The sequence below is a fragment of the Garra rufa genome, chromosome 5, assembly GCF_049309525.1.
Source record: "Garra rufa chromosome 5, GarRuf1.0, whole genome shotgun sequence".
Classification (NCBI taxonomy): Eukaryota; Metazoa; Chordata; class Actinopteri; order Cypriniformes; family Cyprinidae; genus Garra; species Garra rufa.
In genome coordinates, this window is record NC_133365.1 from 19,115,467 (window position 1) to 19,125,348 (window position 9,882).

A 9,882-nucleotide genomic window follows, 5' to 3' on the forward strand; every position below is an offset into this window, starting at 1 on the left:
GTAAAATTGTCAATTGGGAATGTTTTAGGTAGACCTGTATTTTGATGAGGAGGACCAAATGCCTTTTAGAAAGTGCAGTGACAAAACAGTAAACAGTAAACAATAATAAACAACTCTGGTTTGAACTAAAACATCAAAATGTGATTTCACAGAAGACTTAACAGAAATAAACTACCTAATACTCAAATGCAAACCCAAAAGGAAAATACTTCCGAAAGTCTAGTGTGTAATTAAATAATTATAATTTAACTCATATGAAATGAGTATGGCAGTAAATTATATAATGTTATATAAATAAGTTGCATTACGCAATTATGTTGCCTTGCCTATTGTGAGTTATGTAAACTCTTCATAGTATTGCAAAATCAGATTTCACTCAACAAACCGAACCAAAGCTCACAATGTCGTGGTAGCTCAATTAATAAAGACATATCAAATGTAAGTCTAATAAATTTCTCATATTTCATACAATGTTGGAATCTTAGAACAGGAGTCGGATGATCTGTCTTTGCCTTAGTAGGATAGTTATCCAACAGAAGCAAATTAAATTTAGCAATGAGCTATCGCATAAAACTACTATACAGTAAAGAAAGTGTCATAACTTCTGATAAAAAAAAATCAGTCTTAAAATAAATTAAATAAATCTAAAAAGATGCAAGAAATTATACTACTAGTTAAAACTAGAAATTAAAAACATTTCAACAATTAAGTGTGAATAATATCAGGATGCTGTTAATTAAAGCATTTCAAAATTGGCATGGATGCAACCGTAAATTTTAATTCAAGCTACTTAAGTTAAGAATGGATTAAGTTAAGTCATGGTTTTAAGTGTAGCGTTTCTTCTCATTGCCAAATGTGACCCTGGACCACAAAACCAGTCATAAGGTAAAATTTTACAAAACTGAGATGTATACAACATATGAAAGCTCAATAAATAAGCTTTCTATTGATGTATGGTTTGTTAGGATAGGACCATATTTGGCCGAGATACATCTATTTGAAAATCTGGAATCTGAGGGTGCAAAAAAATCTAAATACTGAGAAAATCACCTTTAAAGTTGTCCAAATTAAGTTCTTAACAATGCATATTACTAATCAAAAATTACATTTTGATATATTTATAGTAGGAATTTTACAAAAAATCTTCATGGAACATGATCTTTACTTAATTTCCTAATGATTTTTGGCATAAAAGAAAAATCAATAATTTTGACCCATACAATGTATTTTTGGCTATTGCTACAAATACTGTATACCCCAGCGACTTAAGACTGGTTTTGTGGTCCAGGGTCACAAATGAGAAAGAACATCCACCTTTAAACATAACTGAAATTCAGTCTCCTGAAGAGAGCCTATGTGTTCGGACAATGTCCCGTATAACATCTTCCGTCATGAAACTACAGCACAGACAAAACTGGCATTTGATGGGATTCCCAAGTGAACCATGAGATACTGTGTAAGATGCCAACAGGCAAATCCATTGCTCTCCACATCACATTACATAGACTGGCAAAGTTCATTTGGCTAACCTCTCAGAAACTGATCTCAAACAAGCTGCCTGTCTGACGACTGGCATAAATACCATTGATAGATGTTATCAAAATTACTTAGTTACCGATTGGAAGTTAAAACTATCACACCAAGTGTGTTTCCAAGACAAAGAGAGAGAGAAGGGAGGTGTAAAAGAGGTAGAGAGCGCCTGAACATCACTTGTGAGAAACTGACATGGACTGAAAGAAAGTGAATTTGTCATAAGAAAACAAGAACAAAACACAAGAGCTCTGGTTCAGAGACCACAACTAAGAATTGAGCACTCACCTGCCTTCACAGGACGGAAGTTCAGCACGTCACCTGTGCATCAGCCTCTAAATCACATCCAAGTGGGTACCATCAACGCAGTCTCAAGAGCGGAGGGGCTCTGCTCTTGGATGCAGAAAAAGGGAGGGGAAGACTGCCCAGAAAAACCCTCCTAAATCCTCCGCTCACACAGAGCGCTGTGCTGGTCCAATTCCACCGAACAACCGCCAAGGACAAGAATGGCAAACACGGCCCGATCCGTGCCTCAGGGTACGCTTGATTTCAAAGAGCAAAAGTTTGGAGAAAGTGATCCCAGAATGAGAGGACAGAGGAGGAGTGAGTGTGTGGGTTCCCTGTACGGCTCTACTGGAGGGAGACGCATCAGAGGCAGGCGCTACCTTTTGCACCAGGGATAGTGTTAAAGTTAATCTGAGATCAGTTTTTGGGAAAGGGGGAGGATAGGAGAGGGAAAGAGAGAGGGGTGGGGATGGAGAGAGGGGTTGAGACTTTGGAAAGAGGGAAAGACAGAGAGAGCGGATGAGAGAAGGGGGGTAGAGCTGTGGACCAGTGAAGGGTGGCGTTTGGTAAGTAACTGAAGGGAAATATTGAAACTAGAGATGTAAGCACAAAGAGGATTTCTGAAGAAAATGTCAGGCCTTTGGACTGAACCCCAATTCCCTAGATAGCAGCCCTCTCCGTAGCTAATGCACAGTCCACTGCATCTCTTAAGGGGCTCTTCGGCCCACCCTAGGGGCATTTATTTACAAAAGGAAACACAGCAGAAAAACATTGCTTTATTTGACGGAAAAAAGGCAGAAGAGCTTGGGTTTCCACATTAACATGAATCAACTTGGTCACTCTATGTGTGTGTGTGTGTGGAGCGAATCAGTGCTCCCCCTCCTGTCTTACTGGGCTCCCTGCACCAATTAAGGACAGCCTCATTTGCAACAGCTCTCTCAGCCCTGGGTTGGTCTCCAAATGGGGCTCATTTCCATAGATGTGGTGGTGAGATAATGACAGAAAGGAGGGAAATCATTGGTGCATCCACGGCGATAGGGTCTGGGAAGGAGATGGGAGCAAGATCTGAGTCAGACTCAGCATTGTTTATCGGAGGACAGTGGACGTAACCAGATACTGAAGGGGGGCAGGATGTGTGAAAGCCGACTGGACGGACGCAGACCCCAGATTCCCTGTGACCAATGTGGGGGTCCCAGCGGAGGGTTCCTTTACACCTTGTTGCTTTGTTGTGCAAATGCAGCCCATACTCTTAACTAAACCAGTGCACAACAAGGACAGAGAATTTGACAAAGAGCGCAATGTGGTCCCAGGCTGACAGTTGAATCATCTTGTGCTGGAATGACCAGATACAGAAAAAAGAAAGAGTGAGTAAGGACAAGGAGGAGACAGCAATCCCTATCTTCTCACCATCGTCTCCCTCTGCCGTTGTAATGAGCTTACTAATAGGGTTTATCATTGTGTGTCTTGTCTTTATCCTTCCTTTTTCATGTTGACCCACAAACAAAAATGCTAAGGTTGTGGAATAGGTCAGCTAAGCTGAGATAATCCTTCATCTTTACAACTAGTCTCAGTCCCACCAAGAACAAGAAATAGCTATGCGCTTTGCGATAAGCGTTAACTCCACTGTCTGGGCACTGGAGTCAAGTGTCTGATAAAATGTAATCGCAAACTGTCAGCCCCATCAACCACCTGCCAACCAGACCTGGCCGATCCGAATCAGTGCGACCGGATTACTATAATGTCATCGGGTACAACGAAGACCTTTGGAGTCATCGAACCATTTCCGTGGGAAAGGACTCAACGGTAGTTGAACGCACTAACACTGCAGTTGCTTGCTGGTAGGTCCACCAGGCCTAACCCTGGAAGCTGGAAAAGGTCCTGGACAAGAACCTGGCTGGGTCATCCAATATCTTAATTTTCATCCAAACCCTTTTGATGCATCCAACGCCAGGCAGTTGCTTTGCCCTCATTTTCTTCCTTTCCTCGACAATGTCAAGCCCCCTTAAGGTAACTCAAACCTTCTCAGAAAACATCTCCCCCTCCTGGCCACACAATGAGCCTCCTTCAGCCTTCCTTGCTCATGATGCACAGGGTAGATCAGGCTACCAGCTGCCCAGCCAGTTCTTTTTGCTCTAGCTACAGAGTGAGGCAATTAAAAAAAAAAAAACCTATCCAAAACGCACCAAATCCCTCAGCAGCTCCCAGTGTGACCTTGTCTTTGTAGCCCACCCCTGCTTTCATGCCTTGGTAACCCCTTGTCCCTCTTCCCTCAGATTGGCACAACTCTCAGTGTTGCCGATCCACAAGTGAACTCTGGCTACTGCTGCACTTTGGGAGGTTAGGCTGCCCAATAGTAAGGCCACTAAGGAGATGGAAGATGGAAGTGAGCGATGCCAGATTTTGCACCTGTAGGCGTGACAGCGATAGGCCAGCAGTTCCAAATGTGGTGAAACCAATAAGGCATGATGCTTTTTATCAGCCAAACTGTTGCGGTGATCCAGGTGGCAGTCTAGCATGTGGCCGTCTGGCTGGATGGGCTCCAGTTGGATGCTAGCATTTGCCTAAGCTCTTAGTGAGGTCTCTGCAGTGGCTTGTCCCTAGTGTGAGTTGAGTAAAATACACAACTACAGCTACGGCAACAAAAGAGGAACAGTTACAAGGAAGCACAGCAAATGCAACAGGCAAAGCTAAAAGCAAGGAAAAAACTGGTTACAAGGTTAGCTTTATGCTTGTTGTCATGCTGTACCACTCAAGTTTTGCACGTTTAATAGCTGGGCCAGCTAAGACAGCATGGAATTTTTTGCAGGTGTATGATGGACTTTGGATTAAAACAAAATAAGAACATACACTTGAGGTCAAAAGTTTACATACACCTTGCAGAATCTGCAAAATGTTAATTATTTTACCAGAATAAGAAGGATTATACAAAATGCATGTTATTTTTTATTTAGTACTGACCTGAATAAGATATTTCACATAAAAGATGTTTACATATAGTCCACAAGAGAAAATAATTGTCCCCATTCAAAAGTTTACATACACTTGATTCTTAATACTGTGTTGTAACCTGGATGATCCACAGGTGTGTGGTTTTTTTTAGTGATAGTTGTTCATAAGTCCCTTGTTTATCCTGAACAGAAAAATCCTTCAGGTTTTCAGCCTTTTTGTGTATTTGAACCCTTTCTAACATTGACTTTAGGTTTTTGAGATCCATCTTTTTCCACAGAGGACAACTGAGGGACTCATATGCAACTATTACAGAAGGTTTAAACACTCATTGATGCTTCAGAAGGAAACACAATGCATTAAGAGGCGGGGGTGAAAATTGTTTAATTCAAGATCAGGGTAAACTTAACTTCTTTTGTCTTCTGGGAAACATGTATCTTCTGTAGCTTTTGAAGAGCAGTACTAAATCAAAAGAATATGATATTTAGGCAAAATAAGAAAAATGTAAACTTCATTCTGTTCAAAACTTTACCTCCCTCCGGATCTTAATGCATTGTTCTTCCTTCTGGAGCATCAATGAGAGTTTGAACCTTCTGTAATAGTCCCTCAGTTGTCCTCAGTGTGAAAAGATGGATCTCAAAATCACGCAGTAATTGTTGGGAAGGGTTCAAATACACAAAAATGCTGAAACAAAGAATTTCTGAGACCTGAAGGATTATTCTGAAGCAATTTGTTTAGGACAAACAAGGGACTCATGAACAATTACCACTAAACAAAAAACAAAAAAAAACAGCTGTGGATCATTCAGGTAACAACACAGTATTAAGAATCCAGTGTATGTAAACTTTTGAACAAGGTCAATTTTATAAATTCTACTAGTATTTTCTGTTGTGGACTATATGTAAACATATTTTATGTGAAATATCTTATTTAGACTATTACTAAATAAAAAAAAATAATATGCATTTTGTATGATCCCTCTTATTTTGGTAAAATAATTAACATTTTGCAGATTCTGCAAAGTGTATGTAAACTATTGACCTCAACTGTAATATAGGGGGCCGCTGCTGTTAACGTCATTAATATACCTCTGCTCATGTAAGATGAACCATGTAATGTTATGTCCATTAATAATAAAAATGTCATTAAAATAGAAACTTCATTACTGCTTGGAGGACATCAAAACCCAATCAATTTCATGCAAAGCCTTGGCTGCTATTTATTCTCAACATTTTTCAGTATGGCATTCACAACAGAACTTCACATAATAACATAAATCACCATTACTCGTAGTAACAGAAATCACACACCTTTACAACAACATTCCATGCCAGTGTTCATAAAAGCATTAACACTGAAATGGTATCCATGGCGCAAGCCTTTTTGCACTCTGAAAAACACCATTATACAGCCCCAGCAAGAAGTAAATATGTCAGCACCTGCTCTGTTAACAACTTTTTGGCGTTAGAGGCCAGATGTCCTTTGGGAGCAGAACAGAGAGGATCAAATGTCATCACCACAACCAGAACACAATAAGAACAAAATATGAGCAATGAGAAACTTGTAGAGACACAGGCACTGCTGAAAGACGGCAGAAGGGGGGTGCTGGAAGTGGACACACTACGGTTCACAGATGAGAATGAAAGCAAACATGCAGTTCTAATGAGTTGTTGGCATAGTGCAGGATTATTATCCAAAAGAGGACATTAGTAAACATTATGGGGATTTACAATTATCAGTGAAGAGTAAAATTACACAGGGAGTGAGTTAATAAATGGCAACAATATAGTATAATCATAGGATTTGGGCAAAAATATGACAATCAAGCTCAGTTGCCAGTGATAGGACACAATTGAAACAGTGATGGGACTTTTAAGCATAACAGAGCCAGATTAGAGAGCAAACAGAAGCTGGACGGATCATCAGTGTGACGTTTGTGGTTACACTGAAATATAGCTAAATATCTGACAATAATATCCATTGCAGGCTGTTCTCCCATCAATAGCACTAATATATGTGACCCTGGACCACAAAACCAGTCTTAAGTAGCATGGGTATATTTGTTGAAATAGCCAAAAATAGATTGTATGGGTCAAAATGATCGATTTTACTTTTATGCCAATAATCATATTGATATTAAGTAAAGATCATGCTCTAGGAAGATATTTTCTTATATAATTTCCTACCTAAAATATATAAAAACTTAATTTTTGATTAATAATATGCATTGCTAAGAACTTAATTTGGAAAACTTTAAAGGTGATTCACCCTCAGATTTTTAAATAGTTGTACCTCGGCCAAATATTGTCCTATCCTAACCAACTATACTTGACTATATATGACCCTTATGACTGGTTTTGTGGTCCAGGGTTACATATATAACCTCACTAGCCAACCTAAACCCCTAATGGATTCTGAGCTCCCTGTTAACACCCTCCGCTGGGATAGGGTTGCATAGGGACAGCTTGGTAACTAGAGAGGGAGTCTATACCACATAAGTCACTCCAACATTAGAGCCATTCTGCTGGGAAATGGTATGGGAATGAACAGGACAAGCCCTGGTAATCCAATTCCTGAAATGTATAGACTGATATGTGCTGACTGTGGTTAAACAATAAGCCCACAAAGACTGAATAATAAAATGAGTCAATATCTTCAACACTTTTGTTATTATCATTTAGTTTGATATTGAAAAACAGCATGGATTAAGCTCAACAACAGTTGTCTTTGGTAAGGGATCAGGTAATTGCAATAACAGTCATTTGCAAGCTATAAAACAGAAACAATGAGGTTATTTGTGTATGGCTTCCCTTAATGTTTCATGCTCAACAAATGACAACAGAAATAGCTTCAATGTCAAGATAAAAAAAAAAACTGTTCAAAATAAAAGACAAAATTAAATATATCAATGTTCTACATTTCCACTTTTAAAATAAGCCACAAAAAGCACAACTACTCCATAAAAATGAAATATGACTTAATTCTCATAATTATTGGTCCCCTTGGGTTTTCCTTCTCTGTAACATGGGCATGATAATAATCAAATGTTTAGGTTTGATTATAACATCAATAAGAGTATGTCACAGACATAATCTTAGGACTCTTTCCATCAGTGAGAGAGGTGACTAGGGGATTGCGGTCATTCTGTGGTCATAATAGGGGGAGCTCAGACTGTGAATGTAAAGTGTGTAAACTTTTCAGGGCTTCAGGGTTGTAGCTGACTCTGTTGTAATTCATGCAGAAAAGAAGTGGCTGATGTTACAGTTGGAGGATAGGGTTCACTTTCTACATGCCACCCCCTACTCCCACCCCCACCAGACCACCAACCCATTTCATGGCATTAACTCTATGTTAAAGGAACACTCCACTTTTTTTGGAAATAGGCTCATTCTCCAACTCCGCTCGAGTTAATAAGTTGAGTTTTCCCGTTTTGAAATCCATTCAGCCGTTCTCCTGTTCTGGCGATATCACTTTTAGCATAGCTTAGCATAGATCATTGAGTCCTATTAGACCAGGAGCATCACGTTCAAAAATGACCCAATGAGTTTCGATATTTGTCCTATTTAAAACTTGACTCTTCTGTAGTTATATCGTGTACTAAGACCGGTGGAAATGCAAAGCTTCAATTGTCTAGGCTGATAAGATTAGGAACTACACTTCCATTCCGGTGTAATAGTCAAGGAAGTTTGCTGCCGTAATAAGGCTGAAGCAGGAGCAGTAATACCATGCAGCACATGTGCAAATGCTAAACTAGCTGGGAACTCATTTCTGATAATACCCCGCCTGCTTCGGTCATATTACGGCAGCAAACTTCCTTGACTATTACGCCGGAATGGGAGTGTAGTTCCTAATCTTATCAGCCTAGAAACTCGCAGCTTTGCATTTCCACCGGTCTTAGTACACGATATAACTACAGAAGAATCAAGTTTTAAATACAACAAATATGGAAACTCGTTGGTCATTTTTGAACGCGATGCTATTGGTCTAATAGGATTCAATGATCTATGCTAAGCTATGCTAAAAGTGATATCGCCAGAACAGGAGAACGGCTGAATGGATTTCAAAACGGTAAAACCAACTTATTAACTCGGGGGGAGTTGGAGAATGAGCCTATTTCCAAAAAAAGAGGAGTGTTCCTTTAAGGGCACAGGCAGCCAAAAGACCAAAGGCGTCTGTCTCCCTTTCTGTAAGCATATATATATTAGGGGTGGGTATAGATTAATTTTTTTAATCTAGATTAATCTAGATTAAATCTTGGAATTAATCTAGATTAAATCTTGGAATTAATCTAGATTAATCTAGATTAAAATGGCTAATTTGAATTCTGCTGAAGGCATTCAGAATATGTGTGCTACCCAAATAATGACTAAAAGTAAGTCTTCGAGAACGGGCCAGGTGGCGCATTAGATCAGGCGCTCATCTCCTGTTTCCAAAATGCATCACAAACTGCTTGACAATTGCATTTACAACATAATTACCTATACAAACTTGTGTAACCAAGTACTTCTGCGCAAAAGGCTGCATGATTTCTGTGTGCATAGTCTTCCATTAAACTGCAATACTTTTAGAAGCGTCAATTCAGTTGTTGCATATAGTTTAATGTCTTTATTTCGGGATTATCAAAGTAAATTATAACTCAAACTTGAGATTTTACTGGGGCACAGCAGATTTTCACTGGGGCATGTGCCCCAGTAAAAAGGGTCTAGCAACGCACCTGCCCTGAAGCGGCTTCATAACTGCATCCATGTTTGCACGTCTCATTTGATGTGGTAATTTCACAGAAGTTGAAGACTCGTTCTCGCCCCCAACAGTGCAATTTGACTAGGTATACGTCATCCGCGCTAAAATATCAAGGTGAAAGTCATCATATCTTGCGTAGTTTAGACCCAGCTGCCAACCCAACTTTGAGAATAGATTAACGGCGATATTTTTTTTATCGCCTGATAAGAGTCTCACGTTAACAGCCCACCACTAATATATATATATATATATATATATATATATATATATATATATATAATTATATATATATATATATATATATATATATATATATATATATATATATATATATATATATAATATATATATATATATATATATATATATATATATATATAT